We start from the raw sequence: 18,918 nt of genomic DNA on the forward strand, positions 1-18,918 counted from the left end.
TGTGTCCTAGGAGCACCACATTGCTGATAGAGGTGATGGTATCTCCTTTTAAATTGTGTTTCCTTGGGTTTTTTTATAAGGAGTGGCACTGGTAGTTCTCAAATATACCAGTTTAGTGGGGGTTTTAATGTTTTTTTTCTTTCTTCACAGCAGCAGAATTAAAAACAACAACAAAAAAAAAAACCAAACAAAAAAAAAAAATCAAGAGTCTAAATTATGATGCCTGTTCACCCAGAAATTTCCCACATCAGGAAAGTTTTTTGTCATGAGGGTGAATGGCCTCTTGCTACATGTGTCATTGCAGTGATTGCAGCCCAATTCCAAAAAAAAAAACAGGTTTGGGAAGGAACTATTCTCCACATTAAGGCAATGAAGAATGATGGTGAATCTGGAAGGAAAGAAAGTCTCTACCAAAAATGATCTTGAAAATGTGGTTTGAGGGGTTTAACAGGTTTTTTTAATTTTTTTGTGGGGAGGGTGGGTTGTAAAGTTTTGTGGGCACATTTACAAGAAAAAGTAATCTTTGAACTAAAAGATTTGAGACTAAAAGGAAAAAAACTACCCTTTAATGTGTTAGTAAAGAGGAAACTGTAAACTCTATGTATGTATACTTGAGTGTGTATATATATATATATATATACACACATATATATACACACACATATATATACACACAGAGACATACTGGTGACTATGATTTATAATTAGCAGGCTGATGTTCAATGAAATTTCTCTTATAGAAAAAAGAATAGCTAGTTCTTTAAACTTCTGTCCTTTTGCAACGTGATTCAGAGGGAAGCACAAGGGAATAATTGCTCTCTATTAGATGCTACTCTTCACGTAATTTGCTTGCACAGTCTCCCATTGAAGTAAACCCTGAAGGTGCAGCTTCTGCAGTTCTGGAAAACAAGAAAGTGAAAATCCCTTTGGAAGCGGACTAGTGTTCCTGTTGTGGCCAAAAGAAGAAACTGGTATTCCTAGATTTCAGCCTTCAAGAAATACTAAAAATTCCAGTAAGAGTCGAGTCATGCTCCCTTTTTCCCATTTACTTCTAAGAGAAATCAAGCAGCTATGATGCAGGCATCTGTGTTTACAGGAATGCCGTAATACTTCTGTTGTGAGCTCTGTTGCTGCGTCCTGACCCAGTTCAAGTGATTTTTATCCCACTCCTTTTATTTTCATTGTGATGATGTCAATATTTCTTATGAAGTCTGCAATATTTACACAGATAAATCACAGAATTGCAGAATTGGTAAAGCTGACACAGGGTGCCCAGAGAAGCTGTGGCTGCCCCTTCCCTGGAAGGGTTCAAGGCCAGGTTGGATGGGGCCTGGAGCCACCTGGGACAGTGGAAGGGTGTCCGTGGCACAAGTGGTGGTCTAGATGACCTTTAAAGGTTTCTTCCAACCCAAACTACTCTATTATACTATTCTAAAATAATGTACCAGTGTCTTTATCTGTCAGCTAAATCACATCTTCAGTTCCACTGCTCCCAAAATTGCTGTTTAGTAGTGAAAATGCTTCAAGACAAAGTTGTCAGCTAGCAATATCACCCTCAGTTTTGAGAGATAGTACAAAGGTGAACAAAACACCCTTCACTTGTCAATATTGTGTTTCCCTGCCCAACCACACAAGCTCCAAGCTTGTGAAGCCAAACACAAGCTACAAAAATCTATTTGTGCTATTGCTCCATTCAGCATTAAAGCTGCAATTGATAAATCTAATTTTTATAGTAAGGATGCATTTGCAATAATAAGCATAGTAGACTTGGATAATAATTAAGTACATTCAGTTTTGCAGGATCCAGGAGCTGTTGGTTAATGAAGTTCAATGTGATACAGTCAGTAACCAGCATGATAATTGGTTACAGAAAAAAGGCAATTTCAACAAATGCTCCTCATGCAGGTGGCTGGGAGAAATTGCTTTCACTCAATTATCTCTTTAATTATTTTGGATGAATGAGGCAGGATCTTTTAGCTCATTATAAGCTCAATTCCACAATAAATAAGTAAATATTTTGACACAGTGCTGAAACTTCTGCAAAAGCATCTATAATATTTATAAGCATTGGAGAGGTCACATATTGTATTATCATCATTTGGTGCATTCAGTGCCAGCTAAAAGAAATTAATGGTTTCGGTAGCCAATATCACTGGAATAATACTGTAAGTAGTCAGTACTTTTCTGGAATATTGACAGAGATTTTATGGCTTATAAATATCCATGTCTGGGATCATCTCTAAGAATGGAGCATTAAGTAATAGGAAACATTTGCCCTGGTTATGTGGTAAACTATATGTTATCATACACTGTATTGGAAAAGCCATATCTATCAATTTAGGAATAGAATTTGATATTAATTTACATCAGAGATAAGACTATATTTTAAAAAATATAAGAAAATATGAAATATCTGAAGACTCATTTGATATGGTTGAGGTCCAAATATTGTCATCTTCTCTTCATGTCCCTGTTCATCCTGAAGGAAGAACAGGAGATTTCCACCACTCCCCTGGCTGCCCAAAAAGCCAACTGTAACATGTCACTGGAGCATTTCAGAATGAACATGCACAGTCAAAAATTATTGTCAAGATTTAGGTAATCCCTTCCTGCATTTCTATATGTTTTTTTTTATTAGTCATTCAATAAAATCACACTCTTTGGTGCATTAATTGTATTATTTTGTCAGAGAGTTTTATGGAAGCTTTCCAGGTGATGCAACTTGCAACACTTCAGGGAATTCAATTTTTTTTTTCCCTTTTCAGAGATGAGTCTACCACCGGTGTTCATCTAGGCAGTTGCTGGATCTCTTCTACCTTACACAGGTATAAAATTCAGATTTGAGATACCCCTTAGACAGCTAAGACTTCCTTAGAAGCCTTTTGAGGAGGTCCAACATGTGGCCATAAGAAACACTTGTAGCAGATATGGAAAATTTCAAGTATTGTTGGCAAACAAAAAAGGGAAGGGAAGGGAAGGGAAGGGAAGGGAAGGGAAGGGAAGGGAAGGGAAGGGAAGGGAAGGGAAGGGAAGGGAAGGGAAGGGAAGGGAAGGGAAGGGAAGGGAAGGGAAGGGAAGGGAAGGGAAGGGAAGGGAAGGGAAGGGAAGGGAAGGGAAGGGAAGGGAAGGGAAGGGAAGGGAAGGGAAGGGAAGGGAAGGGAAGGGAAGGGAAGGGAAGGGAAGGGAAGGGAAGGGAAGGGAAGGGAAGGGAAGGGAAGGGAAGGGAAGGGAAGGGAAGGGAAGGGAAGGGAAGGGAAGGGAAGGGAAGGGAAGGGAAGGGAAGGGAAGGGAAGGGAAGGGAAGGGAAGGGAAGGGAAGGGAAGGGAAGGGAAGGGAAGGGAAGGGAAGGGAAGGGAAGGGAAGGGATACAGCACAAAAAGTTCTCAGAAACAGAGGCTCCAATTCTAATAAAAATTAGGTCCTTTTTATATCATAGAGACATAAGGAGGCACAGGACATCACCACTTCAAGCAGCCAATGGATGTTTTTTATTTCAATTTTTCACCTGAACCAGCCAATAGATGATGATAATTTTGATTCTTTCAGACCGTGATCATGTCCCCAAACTGTTTCCACTTTTTCAGCTGATAAATGGCTGTTACAATTTCTTGTGCTTATCGATGGTATCTCAGGATGTCTCTGGCTTCTGGGAACCCCAGCTGTTCTTTAAGGAGGCCAGATGTAGCTGTCGGGGATGTTTGCAGTATGAAAGTTTAGTTCCCAGGCTCACAGCTGCCGGGCTGGCTGGGAATATCTCTGCCAGTATTTTCCAGCAGACATTTTCTTCTGCTCAGTAATTTTCCCTTTCTAACCAGGCCGCATTTAAGGCTGCTCACACTGAAGTCTCTGCAAAGAAGATCCAGTCTGCTTATCCCACCTGCTTTCCTTGTCCAGTTGGAAATTCAGTCCCACCTCAAAGGATGCAGCTTTCTTAGTGTAAATGTCTACCTCCTCCAGTGTGAGCACCTCTATTTCTTCCTAGGAAAAGGAAGTCTTCCTGAAAAAAAAAAAAAATCTAAGATATAACTCAAAATTAAGCAGGATTTAGTCTGGCTATACTACATGCTGTGGAGCTGAAAGAGTTCAAGAAGGTAGAGGTTATAAATCATCATTGATCCTTTTCATCAGAAGAATAAATAGTATTGATGATGATAAGAAATGCAGAAAATCTGGAGAAGAAAGAAAGGAGAGGAACTGCAGAAATTAAGGACTGAAACTACTGTTAGCCACTGAACAAAATGTCAAGAGTTGCAAAAAACAAAACAAAACAAAAAAAAGCAGCCTTGCTTTGGGCTCAATAAAACCAACCTACTTTCTGAGTGGTCTGAAGAATCCAGAATTCCTTGAGTTTTCAAGACTATCAGTCTGAAAATATTTTTCTTCAATATGTATTGCACATGCACACAAGGCTCATATGCTCTTAGGTGCTCATATAACAAAAGCAAGATCCTTGCAAAAAGCCTTGGAAAAATCCATGCATAAAACAAGTTTCTAAGGTAAATTTTATTTTATCCTATTAAATGTTTTGCCTCTGCCGTGAGCTGCCTTGGAGCACTGTCCTCATGATGCACAAGGGAAATCTCACCTGATATTTATGACCAATTTTGCATTATCCACAGTGAACCTGACTGCATCCCCCACATTCCCAAGGATTATAAACCATGGATCTGCTGCTTCATATTACTTGACTGAATGTTAGGTGAATCAGTTTCCTTTATAGCATGTGAAAATGAGCATTTTTAGCAGCCGATTGTGAATTTTCTGGGTTTTTCTGAGATTGTCTGTGCTTAAGGGTGACAAAAAGAAAAGAAAGGATAACTGCAAGAAGTCAGAAACAAGGACTTGTGGGACTGCAGCAGATCGATTTATAGTGCTTACAGATTGTGTGCCCAGATAATTTCAAAGCACATGGTATGAAGGGGTCAGATCAGCCTCATGCCAACATTTTTTGCAGCATCAGGCAAGACTGTCACTTAAGACCCAGCCAAGAGATTTACAATGTAAAATGGTTAGTGCATATGGGCATGAGATTGCCTAAAGTCCCCAGCTGCCAGCGTAGACAAAGCCTTAATTAGCCAATAATGCTGGAAATTTGTGCTTCTATGGAAGTTTTCTTTATTCAGTAAGCAGTTCCCCAAATAGTACTGAATTGAAAACAACAACCAGTTTGACAAGGAATTGAGGAATGTGGCTTAGGTCAGTATATATTAACTAAAAATTCAATCAGCTAGCTAAAGGTAAAAGTTTATCATTATATCTCATGAGACATTTGGTACACTAAGTGACTGAGAACATGTTGCTTTTCAAAGATTAGATATCCGTGTTTGGGGATCTAATTCGTCAGCAAGAAACCTGATTACCTGTTTTATAGATCCAGAGAAATGCAGTTTCCATGAGGGATATAAGAAACTGTAAGCACTTGTTCTGCAGACAAGAACTGTCTGTCCACATATGTGGGCTAAGAAATGCAACAGGTTCTAGGGATTTAGACTCAGTTCTCAGCAGGCATCAAAAATAGCAGCTTTTATATTCAACTTTAGGTAAAGCCACCAAATGAGACAAAATCCCTTCAGTGGTTTCTTTTATTGTTTGAATTAATAATATTTGTTATCCCTTATTTTCTTGATGTATGACATGATGCTGCTTTAAAGTACGTTCAACCTTAAGCAGAGAAGTGCACTTTATTTTGTAGTTTTAAATATGCAAGACAGTACAAATATGTTTGTTTGTTTGTTTGATTTCCTTAAGTACTCCCTAACTTGTCTCAGATTCTTGACATCCTTTTGCATGTAGGGAAAAGAAGAGAAGAAATATAACAACATTATTTCCAAAAATACAAGAATTCTGAATTACCTGCTGTGCTGGAGCACAGTCAAAATGCTTAAGGTACGTATAGGCATGCATAACCAATTGGCCTAAAGCTAATAAAAATCATTAAGGTGTGTCCAAAATGATACTTTGAAACACTCGCTGTGTCTCATTTGTATGCTATGCTCTTTAAATCTGGAGGGGTCTCAATTATTTCAGAAATTTTCCTTGACGTAATATGTATCATCTGTACTTTTCATGTGGCTAAAAATCCTTAGTTGAAGGTAGGCACACCTCATGATCATCTTCAATCCAGGACTGGTTTGGTGAAATTCAAACCTCCATGAACCAATCACATCCAGAACAGTAGTGAGAAATTAATCCCAGGTATTGTTTGAGCTACAAAAATTATCCTGCATTGGGAGAAAAAACCTTTTGCTGTGCCAAACCTTTTTGACTTTGCAACAGCTTTGTGCTACTAAGTACTATTAATACCTACACTTAGTTTCAGAACTTGGTTAATTATGCTATAGTTAAGCTTTTCCTACAAGAGAAAAGGTGTGGAAATGAGTGAGACCAGCATTTCTCTTCCAGTCCCAGCACTTCACGGAAGTTAGAATTCAGCAGTCTGAAAATTAGACAAGTACTAGATACTGGTTTCTATTTTTGGGTTACAGCTCCAGTACCAGAGAAAAAGATTCCTTGTCTTCTTTGGAACAGATGTGAAGAAAAAAAATTGTTCCATTTTGCATCACTTCAAAATTTCAAAGGGTAACTAATGAATTATGTTTACACTCCGTGTCCCAAAAGAACCTCCTGCAGAAACTCTCCTCACATTTGTAACAATGTACTAAGGAATAAGTGAAGAGTTGATAGGAATTTTTGTGGATATTTGATGTGGTTTCAGCAGTGTTGAGCTGGTGGATCTATTACAGGTCCAAGGAAGGGGATTTGTCTTCCTGTTTGCTTTAAAAAACAATTGTTTGTATTAACAAATGTCTTCATATTCACATAAAGAACTACCTGACACATCAACAGAGATGGGATGTACTGTTATGGCCTTTTCAATGCAGAAGATATATGAGTTTATATCTCTTTAGGGAATAAAAGTGGTAAGGGGTAAATTATATGTCTGGGAGTGCAATGGCTTCCCCCTGCCCAAATGTGATGGCTCCTTTGGACTTACACCACTGGTACAAAAGTAGGGTCAAAGTGTTACAAAAGCAGTGTCAAATGAGCCAATTTCAGTGGAGCTGGTGCAGGTATTTTGCCAGTTATCTTGTCAGAACAAAACTTTGTGAAGTAAAACCACACATGTGTCTGAAAACACTGTACTGGTTCCTATAAGTGCATCACTGATAAAAAAACTCTATGCAATTGGCACACAGGAGGTTAGTTCTTGCGGTACAATGCAAATTATCTGTATTAAAAACTATTTTCAAATCTATAAAAACTATGTCTGCTTTACTCTATAGTTACACTGTGGCCATATTATAATCTTCCAGTTGGCCTTTCTTTTCTATTAGGTTTTGCTGCCTATTAACTAGAAATATATCCCCTTCGAATCTCCTTGCCAACCTAATTCCTTACTGAAATTGCCAGACTCTCATAGTCTTTTTTTTTCCTCAATGTTATTTGCCTTGACACCACTTGAGAGAACTCAAGAAAGATGCTACTGTTACAAAGTTGCTTCCAGCTTTTAATCACCATTGAATTCTAAGATGATCTGCAATGTCTTGTTTTTCAGGTTTCTGAACATCCAAAGAAAGTTCAAAGTATCTTGCCCAACTGCAGATTTCTAAAATTTAAGGAGATGATCCAGTGCAGCCTTTTCATTTTCCCTAGATAAAAAAAGTCTACTGCAGAGAATGTTTTATGCCACTTTTCAGACATCTGCAGTGATGTGGAGCCCTCTTGCAGTTGTCCATCTCTCTTCATCTACTACATGGGGAGCCTACAGAGACTGTTAAATTGGACATTTAATGTGAGAAGATTAAGATGGGTCAGATCAATTCTACCCTCTGCTGAACTGCTATATATTTGCATTTCAATTGAGTAATTATGATCAGATGAAAACCAGAGCAAAGAAATATGATCCAATTTCTGTAAAAAAAAATTTTAAATGTATATAAAATATCTTCTTTTTAATTCTGGAGGAGTCAAATTAAGGAGTTTTTATACCATATAGATAAACATTGCACAGGAGCACACTCCTCACTTTTGTTCAGGCAGAAATTCAAGGACTTGAAGAAGAGGAAAAAAAATGAATCCTGGCATTTAAGCAAACTGACATCTGTTTAATTAACAGACAACCTGGATAGCTTGGGTTTCTGTGTAAGAGGTTTTCATTTGTCATAACTCTTGAAACTGGAGGAACTGTTTAATCAACTTCAGCAGAGCATAATCCCTTAACTTTGATACTTTCCCCTCACAGCACTTAGCAATGCAAACAATGTTATGGATACCTGGAAGCATTGCAGCAGATTCACAATAGCAACCTGTCTTAGTCTGCCCATGTGAAATTGTTACTGAGACAAAAACAAACAACAACAACAACAAAAAGAAACTACCAAGAGAAAATGGCTGTCATTTGGGAAACTCATATTAATTGCCTACAGTCATAGTCAATGTGAACCTACTCAGCAAGGAATATTTAACATTATGATTTGAGCAGTCCCCAGAAAATCAGCTGCACACTTTAACAACTGGCAGAAGATTTTTCACTAAGACAGTTGTTCCATTGATCTGGAAATGACAAGATTTAGGACATGCATTTACATAGAACAGAGAACGTAAACCTGAGGTTTCCATCATGGACCATATGTGTGCCCCCAACAGGCACTGCCAAATAGGTTATCCTGGGTAACTAAAGCTGTTTCAGACTGGCAGTAAGAAAGTCAGAAAAATGAAAAGTAGAAAATGTTGAGAAGAAATGCAGGAATTATTCAAGCAGATAAAGTTTAAAAAAATAAAACAACAAACAAAAGCAGAAGATCTCATCCTCTGCGAACATCTCTAGACTGCAAGGGAATCAAGTTAATCAATCTCTCCTTAAGATATCTGGAGGAAAGAGAGAGATGGAAAAAAGGCAGAATAACCCAAATCCTTCATATCAATCCCTGTGATCTCTGCGATTGTCATGGTGCTCTAGTTTCCTCAGGAAAACCAATATATGACCAATGTGTTTCTGTTGTTACTGAGCCTTTCCCTTATCAGTGTAGGGAATTACTCTCTTCCACAATATTAATGCTGATGAAGATCTCATTTTCCTTCCTCATAAGCTTCACACAACACATAAACCATGAGATGGGACCTTTTTTCCTCTACATCTTTGTCCCACCTCCATTTACAACACCTTTCCCTTTGTGTAATTGTTTCCTGTATACCTGTGAGAATCAGAGGTATTGTGGTAATCAATGCAGAATCAATGGCAATTCCTGAGATTTTGCTGGGTATTTAAGAAATCAGTCATCTGGAAGAGTTATAACATCAAGTGAGCTCCCCTTGATATATCAAATCTCATGGAGATTTATCTTACTGAAACTATGAACTATTTCTGATCAGATCCACCGCTTCCTAAAATAATTCACAGTTACACTGCAGCTGAATGACACAAGGTTGTGCAGCTAATTAAGAGCAGAAAGTGTCAAGAACCTCAGAAGAAAATAGGACATTTATCAGTGCTGGCAGGACTGGCATGGAAATGGTACAAACACTGGTTAGAAAACTGGTGAAAATGTTTTGCTCCACCTGTAAATAACTATAAAAATTGTTGACATGACTATTTAATATGAGCAAGATTTTTCTTTGTTTCTCTGTTTACAGATTCTTTCATAACCTTGTTCAAAGTTTTAATTAATTACTCAGGAAAAATTTATATAAAAAGGAGTTTCATCTGAGTGTAACAAAAAACAAACAAAAGTACAAACAAACAAACAAACAAAACCTCTCCAAACCAAAGTAGAAGGAAAAAATTTCATTCCAAAGTCAAAATTTTGAGAGTTCAGAAGAAATTATGGTCTTTTACTTCAGATTTTTAAGACAGGGATGTGTGTCCAAGAGCTCTGCCATCAATGTAGCAGTGCAAGCATTTTCAAAAGCAGTAGGTCTTGTCTTTAGTCTTGATCCTTGTGGGTTAAATCCTGCTCCAGTGATGTCTTTTTCAGTCTAATCACTACAGGACATCTATACGATTATCTTAGACCAGATGCCAGGCTTTAAAATAAGAAAACTTTGTAGAAAAATTATCTCACCATTCATACCTAAATATGGTTATGTTATCTTTTGATATAAAAAAGAAAAATACCATCTGTTTTGCATAACTCTGATCAGTAATAAACCCTTGTTCTTTTCTAAATGGAGTGAAAACTAATATAAATAAAAATTTTTCAGTGCAACTGTAACTTATTTTGCGTAAGGTAATTTTGGGCTGTGTGTGTAGGTCTGGTGAGTACAAAGAACCTATTGAATGGTGAGACAACAGCAAGAGAGATTGCAAAAAAAAAAAATAGGGAAAGAGCAGACCTTTGTCTATAATTTAAGTCCCAAATACAGTGCTATGTAGCAACATTAGGGCACAGAGAATGTGCTCTGTTATTTGCTTCACGGTGGGCTTTGAGCCAGGGAGTCATTCTGCCCGAGAGACAAAAGACACTCTGTCTGCACAGAGATCCTGCATCTTCCCAACACGTTTCCTCATACATTTTGTGAACTGTCTTTCCCCTCCCCTCTCCCTCTGTTATGTGAGCTGTGAACTGCACTGAAAATCTGTCTGTGACAGACACTTTCAGTACTTGGTCAGCTGTCAGACAAGCATGAGGTGAAAGACTTCAAATATGGCATTGGGCTCACAAACACACACACACACATAGAGAGAGAAACAGCCAGCACTGGCTACTGCTCGTGTCCAAGCATGGAAAAAACAACAGAACACACCAAACCCCCTCAAATAAAATCCAAGGGAGAGAGTGCTTCTATATAAGTGTGAGATCTTGCAAACAAAGAAGGCATATTTTATGGTTTTCACAGAATCACAGACACAATGGGTCAGGTTGGAAAGGGGCACAATGGGTCACCTGCTCCAACTTCCCTGATCAGTCAGGGTCATTCCAGATCACTTTTTAGTTTCTGCTCCAAGTGAAATATCCTCTCTGGGTCCTGTACAATAACAAAAATACATTGTCTTCTCCTACAGCACCCTGCAAACACAATGCAGTACTCAGGGAAACCAAAGGAAACATCCCAGGTGGATCCAGCCTGAGATCAGATCCTGAAAAGCCTTTTTTGTTAAAAACCTCACCAGATAGAGCATCTGGGCTGGAGTACACAGATGACACAAACTCCTTTATTTGTTTTTGACTCTGAGAGAGATATTTTTGATCTCTTGGGCTGCAGGACCCTTTCAGCGTAGTTTATAAATCTAAACAAAAACCATGGCCCACATGAGTATGTCTAATATTCAAAGGTATTCCTAATGTCTCTGGATGCCTGTAGAAAACTGAATTTTACTCCAGGGATTACAGGACATGTTCCTCAAGGGTAGACATTTACAGTTAGGTGTGTGAATTTGAATCCTGCCATAGGCTCACTCCTTGTCACTGCAGAGATACAGGCACCTGCAGTGGGTGGCTCACCTTTTTTTGAGATTGAGAAAAAAACATGTCAAATATAAATTTCATAGAAGTGTCTGAATTTTATCTTCAGTGAGCCCTAAAGTGGACTAAATGGCTACCATTTAGACAGCTGAGTGTCCATTCCTCTCCCTGAGGGTTATTCTTGGCTCTCTGAGATGCCCTGTCAAGTCTGAGGCAGCCACCCAGGGCTGTCAGATTTTACAAAACATCAGTGGGAAGCTCAAACTTTCTGAACAAGTAGCTGATGTTGAGGCAGAATATTTTTCAGCATCCCAAGACAGTGCCAGGCACTGAAGTGGAGACAAATGATATCAAATTTGAAGGAAAGTGACTGAACCAGACAGTGGGCTATACTCAGCTGCCCAGACTTTGGTGTTTAGTGTAATGTACCCGAAAAAGAGAGGAAGGCAGGCAAAAACGCCAGAACAACTACCTCCTGGATATACTCAAACAGAAAAGGGAAGCAATTGGCAGACAATGCCTGGTAAATCCCAAGAGCTGGAAGCATTGCTGAGGCCAGGCAATTTGACTCATCAGACATGAAATAATGGGGATGTGATTCATTTACCTCCATGCAGACATTTGGGGTTATTTTAAGTACTGCAGAATGTCCTACCTTGCCTCCATCTGACACTCCAGAAGGGGAGTCTCCCATAAGTGCTGTGTAATACCTGTTAGTACCATGCATATGTCTCAAACATGCTACAGCAAAATTGGCAACAGACGTCCATGTTTCAGCAACAAAATCCTCTCTTGTGCCTGCACTTCCAACTTCCCTGAGCATTTGGAGACCCCACCTTGCAAGTTGTCACCCAAATAGCACAGAGCAGCGTCAGCCAGTGATGGCACAGAGCAGTGCAGTCTGGTGTGCAATCCAAGACACCCTCATTCCCAGGCAGTGGGAGCACATGGCTCCATGAATGGAGACATTTGTTCCTTCTGTTCCAGCCATGAGGGGGTCGGTTTCTTCTCCCAAGTAACCAGCAACAGGACAACAGCACATGGCTTCAAATTTCACCACAAGAGGTTAGGATTGGGTATTAGGAAAAACTTCTTCATTGGAAGGGTGACCAGGCATTGGAACAGGCTGCCCAAAGAAGTTGTGGGGTCACCAGGCCCAAAGGAATTTAACAGCGGTGCAGACATGGCACTGAGGGACACGGTTCAGTGGAAGGCTTGGCAGTGCTGGTTGTTGATCTGAGAGGTCTTTTCCAACTTACATCACATCAATTCTGTGATTCTATGATTCTTGCAAATAATCCAAGCTTATTCAGTGTTCTCTACACTTAATGGTGAAGACATATCCAGAGAAGATGCTCAGACCTTTCTGGTGCATGTTCAGCATACAGGCTGAGATCCCCATAATGACTTTTTTTTCAAGAGAAGGTAAAAGGAAATCCTAGCTTTGTGTGTAGAAGTTGACTTCCATCTGTGACTGAGCCACAACCTTCCTGAACATGACAACCAACACTTTTCCTCTTATTTCCTTCCATCTCATCCTGTAATCAACATTACTTCCCCTTTTCTGAGATTACGTGAGTGGGTACATCCATTGATGCTTATCAAATATGTCCAGAAATATCTTTGCCACTGAAACTTTTAGAATCCTTGGGGGTTCTTGACAGAGAGTTTCCTCCTGACAATGCTGAATTGTCTCACTTTTCTCCACCTCTCTGTTTCTTCTTACTTTTCTTTGTGAACACCAAGAAGCCCCAGTTAATCTCCACAAATTCAGCCTTTATGCAATAACTGAGTCTGCTTTCTCTTCCACAATTTAGCATTTAGTATTCTCTTCCCCTTGCTCTGACTCTGACTGAATTCTACCTTTTCTCAGTCTGTCATTAAGTGTGTCTTTCCCCAGCATGAGAAACCACACAAACCAAAGAGGAGCTGCAGAATTTCTCTGTGAAAGGAAGAACAGAAAAGATGAATTCTCCAGGGATGTTAATTAGTTATTCCCTTACTTCACCAAAATTTCCTCAGCTTCTGCTACACATTTAGCCCAATAAGGTGAGCTTTTAGTATCCTTTTCATTAATAATTTAAATACAAATAATTAAACTTAAAAGATAGAATTAAAACTATATGAGACTTTAATAGGGCCATTCAATAATCATAATATGATTACAGATACTCCTAGGACAACATATGATTTTGTTTAGATGTTAAGTTTGGGATCAAATAAAACATGTCCCAAAAATACCTGTTAATTTTCAAAGTCTGTGAAAGGACTCTTCCTCAAATGTAGATGCCAATGGTTATTTAAATTAAATACATTTCAGATGCACCTGTAGAAAGTGGTCTTGATGGTCTTTGCAATATTCTTTTCTTCAGAATGTCTTGTCATTTTTCCTGGCAAAATTTGGTTTTAGGTGGATTCAAAAGGGATGTGACTAGAAAAGCTATCAATGCAGGATATGGCCACAGATATAATGTATAAATTGCAAAGACCTATTACTTTAAAAAAATCAAAATGCACAATGTGGTACAATTATCTCTAACACTGTTATCACAGCTTAATTTTGACACAGATGTTCTTTAGACCTGTAGGTTGATAGATAAAGTTTATTGTGTCTGTAGCATATAATACCTGACCAAGAAGATCTATCTTTTATTATCTTTATATGCATAGGATTTAGCATGATAATAATACTTCAAAGCCATTTGGGATTATGTCCAGGTACTTGATAGCAGGATATGATTTCAAACTTAGAAGAAAAGGGAATTAGTCCCAAATATTTTGGGGTTTCTCAATAAAACTGGAAGTAAATTATTCATAGAAATAATTATTAAGCTCTCCAACAGTGGTAAATTTGTGTTTGAACATTTCTTGTGCATGGTGTTAAGAAAAGGCCTTTTTTGGGGAGGCAGATCAAAAAGATTTTGGGGTTTCCTTTCCTGTGATAGGCCACAATGTGTAATCCTGCACTGCCATTAAGGAGGACCTAAATGTGTTCAGTGCCTGGAGAACTACAAGTACTGGAGAAAACCAGATTTGAACTGTGAACAAAATTCTCCTTATCCAGTGTATTTTCTTCTCTATGCCAAGGAAAGTTAAATAAACATACACAGGGATAAAGAAAAACAGAAGTACAACTTGGCAATAAAATTTTCTGCCACTTAGATACCTGAACAGAGTAAATTTTTTAAATCTAATTCTATTTTCTTTATAATGTATATCACTACTCAAACACAAGACACTGCTGCTCTTGTAAGGACACTTGTTTAAGATTACGTCAGGGTTTGATCAGGCCAAAGACCTGGAAAATCACATTGGAAAGAAGAAAAACAAAGACTCTACTATTTAAGTGCAGCAAGTAATGATGAAACTGAATTTTTGAACTTTTCCATGGATGTTCTTCACTGATCCATGCTCAAAAAAAGGTATGAAATATATATCAGACATTTATAAAAATCCACAGAATGCTTCTGTTCTTTTTTTTTCCCAGGCACAAAAAACTCATAATAAACTTTGCCTTCCATGACATCTAACATTTTCTTCTTGACATTTTAAAATCAGAATTGGTAACAGCAGGCATGCTGGGAATTAACTGTACCAAAGTTCTAAAGGAGACATTATAGAAAAGTGTGGTATGGCATAAGGATACAGCCTTGCTATACTGCTAAGACAGTGGCAAACAACATCTCACCCTAAACACAGAGACACTTCTTTCAGATAAATTATGCAAATTTAATTTCATTTTTAGCTGCATTTCTCTTGTCGTTGCCTGGTTGAGTCAATCCTTGCAAAGGAATACTTCTAAATAAATGCACTGTTGCTAAATGCATTTGCTATGGCAGAAATCTGAAAATACTAAAAAATTTATCTTCTTCAAAGTCCTGCTGGCTTAGAGTTCCTGGCTCTGGGAAGAGCTACAGAAGAGCCCCGGGTTTGTGTTCTCAGTCGAAGTTAGAGAGGAAAGAGCAACTGACTCTTGGAAGAACCAGTATGACTTTTAGGATGGAAATACCAAACCTCAGTGACTGATTTTGCAATATGTCTATTCCTAGAGATACACAGTGGAGCCTTCAGGTTGCTGATTTCCATCAGTTTACTTGGACAATTAAAACCCTAGGAAACACAAACTGAGGTAGAAATAAAAGCTGAGGCATTAAGTTTCTTTAAAGATTATTAATATAGTTTGGAATCTCTGTAATGGACTCAAAATATTTATCAAGCCATGTAACCTGAGGCTGCACTGAATTACCTCCCTGAGATAAATGCAGATGATACATAGGAAAAAACCACACTTTTGTTCAGGCTAATAAAAGAATTATATGCTCTAATTGAGAAAAAATTTTATCATATGGAATATGAGAAAAGAATGTGGCTGATTATATCTCAGATTTCAGTGGGAAAACTGCCAAGAAAGTCTTTAAGAGCAATACATTTATTGACCATTCCATTTGTGTAACAGGAATGGAACTCCAGCTAAGCATCTGTGTTTTCAGCTTGTGGTGGACAGAGAATGAGGAAACTCCACCCATTTAGGACTGAGGAACAGAAAATGAGTATGGTGTTGTGAAGGTAAAATATCTCAAAAGTTTTGACATCTTTAATTCAGGTTTCTGCTTTATTCAGTGAACAGGGATGTCACCCAAGGTTGGTCTCTAAGTAAGATGAACCTGGAGGTTACCCACCACTTTAAAGATTTTTAAATCATTTTTAGATTGATAAATTTAGTTTGGCTTAATCCTAATCTATTATAACAATTATTTTTCCTACACTGGAAAAAAACTAATTTCTTCTACCTCTAATTCATTCTCTTCAACCACGAAGTAGAAAAATAGAAGGAGCATTTAGATAGCTGGAGACTGCCTCCCAATACAGAAATAACTCTGCAGAGTGGAGTTTCAGAGGCTTTTGTGACTTTTATTCTTAGTCGGGGTCACTGTGTGGCTAACAAGAACAGAGCAATACTTTGAGAAGTTAATTTACTATGATGGGAGTCTAAGATAGGAAAACAGAAAAGTGTCTCTGTCTACTGAACATTGAGAGAATCTGGACACCTATATTGTGTTAGATATGTAACATCTGGATATCTAAAGATAGAGGAATCTAAATAATTTATATAGTTTATTAGTGCTTTTTGTTCTTGCTGTGATAGGCTCTAGGACCCTGCTCTGGGAACTCTAGAAGATGCTGTATAAATAAGAATGGGCAGATGCTTTTCCCCCTAGATATTGGATGGCTGGACACAAAATTAAAGAGGGATACAGATAAATGGGAATAGTAAATGGAGAAAATAAAAACAAAATAGGTTTGATCTATACATAAGACAATATCCACAGACTAGATCTAGCTTAACGCACTGAAATATTTCATAGGCATCAAAACTAAGAAAATCCAGATGAAACTGCAAATTTTTATTGATCACTTTCCCATAACAAAACAAAAGATGTTGAAGATATACCAATTAACAGGTTAAATTCATCACCAGGCACTGAAGGAATCATGGTCAAAATCTGAAAACTGGGTGAAAGATGAATGTCAGGAGACAAATAGGAGTTCTACATACCTGAAAAATAGGAACAGTAGCTTATGACTAATGAGATGGAGCTGGCATGAAAATTTAAAGGCAAGGAATTGCATTCTTATTAGCAATGCCAGGCATAAAGAGTGACCATAAATGCCTGAGACTTCTACTTGCTATAGAAGTGAGGTTTACGAAAGCAGCCAGTTTGCAGGTGATGCAAACCTTGAAAGGAGGGGCTCCTACAGCAGGTGGTTGAGCTGCTGTTGAGAGGGTAGTTGAGAGGGACCTCAACAGGCTGGAGAAATGATCTTTTGAGGTCCCTTCCAGCCTGAGATGTTCTGCGATTCTATGAAACTAAGCTATGGGAACAACCTATGTGGTGTCATGACAATATTTGCAGAAATGTTGTCGGGGGATAGGATGTTGTTCTGAATAATTTTCTCAGGTTTATGGGCAGCTGTTACACTTGAGTGGGGAGCTGATTCACGAGGTCTCAGTGTGTATTAGGCAGAGGGATGACTGACAAACATAACAGGACATAGTCTTTGCCCTATGATCCATTGCTCACTGATCACATGCATAGAACTTTTCATTAGAATGGTTATAATGATTATGCCAGTAACACTTGTTTTCTCATACAGCAATTAGAGGTTCCCACTGTCATGTGTTGAACTATTGTATCTGTCAACAAATGGAGTAAGACAAGTCTCACTTTGTTCCTCTCCAGTGTAAGTAACATAAAAATCACACAACCTCAGGACAGTTTTGGTTGTACAGGATCTCTGAAGCTCCTCTAGTCCAACACCATGTTCCACCTCAAGTCTGTGTTGGAAAAGAGTCAATCTCTGCCTTCTCCCTTTCCAACACAGTAGCACTTTGCTGGGCTTACTCTGCTAAAGCCTTTCTTGTACTGGGGACTCTCAAACTGGGCACAGTAGTCCCAACACCATTTCAGAATTGCTCAAATTTTAGTTTAATCACTATTTTCAGTTCATGCAATATGCAGTGGCTAATTCAGCACAGTTCATTGTTCATGATGACTCTTGTGCAACTTCTCATAGAATCATTTACATTGGAAAAGACCTCTCAGATCATCCCTGCCCATGGTGGGAGGCTTGGAAGTAAATGATCTCCAAGGTCCCTTCTAACCCAAATATTCTGTGACCAAGTCCAACCCCTAATGTATTTTTACAGAGCTGTTCCCTTTACAATTGGTGTCTCTCAATTGTTTGCTGTTAGACCTCTTCTGTCAAATCACAGCTCCAGCTTTTTGAGATTCATCTGAATGATAGCTTTTTATCCAGCATCTGGACTGCTCCCTGCAGTTTGGTGTCAGCCCCAAACTTGCTGACTGTGTGTTTCTCTCCACATAATTACAAACCATCAACCAACCCACAGTCATTTCATCTGGCAGGGCCAAGGTGCTGCTTTCCCAGGTGTGGAAAAGCAAAGACCTGTTCTGAAGGCACAACATGAGTTCTCAGAGAGGAGCTGAGTAATTATGAAGAGGGAAGATCTGAATTTAAATAGAAAAACAGCAACATTTGATATAAAAGCAGTGACAGCTGCTCTGGTCAGCAGTTACTGAAGATTGAATGTGGACAGAAGCAGTCAGTGCACACACAAAAGTCCTTCTGATCTGGCAGTGTTCCCAGCTATCCCATCTCACCCCATGCACCCGGAAATGCCAAAACAAATATGTGTTTTAATGTTAGTGCACATGGTAATCTTTCAATTTTATCCAATATTGATTAAAAATATAAATTCCTTTTTTGGCCTTTAGAGTATAGGACCGATGTAAAGAAGCCACAGCATGAACACGAACTTGGCCCAAGGCTTTTTAAACTCCCATGGATAAATCAATGTGCAAGATTGCATCTTGGCTACAACAATGTCAGTCTGGAGGCATTGTTAAATAATAAGACTGATAATAATAAACTCAGTCGCTAGCTGAGCTTATTTGCATTGCTGGAGATTAGAATCAAATGTTACTACAACCGG

Source organism: Taeniopygia guttata, chromosome 3 (assembly GCF_048771995.1).
Source record: "Taeniopygia guttata chromosome 3, bTaeGut7.mat, whole genome shotgun sequence".
NCBI classification, from domain to species: Eukaryota; Metazoa; Chordata; class Aves; order Passeriformes; family Estrildidae; genus Taeniopygia; species Taeniopygia guttata.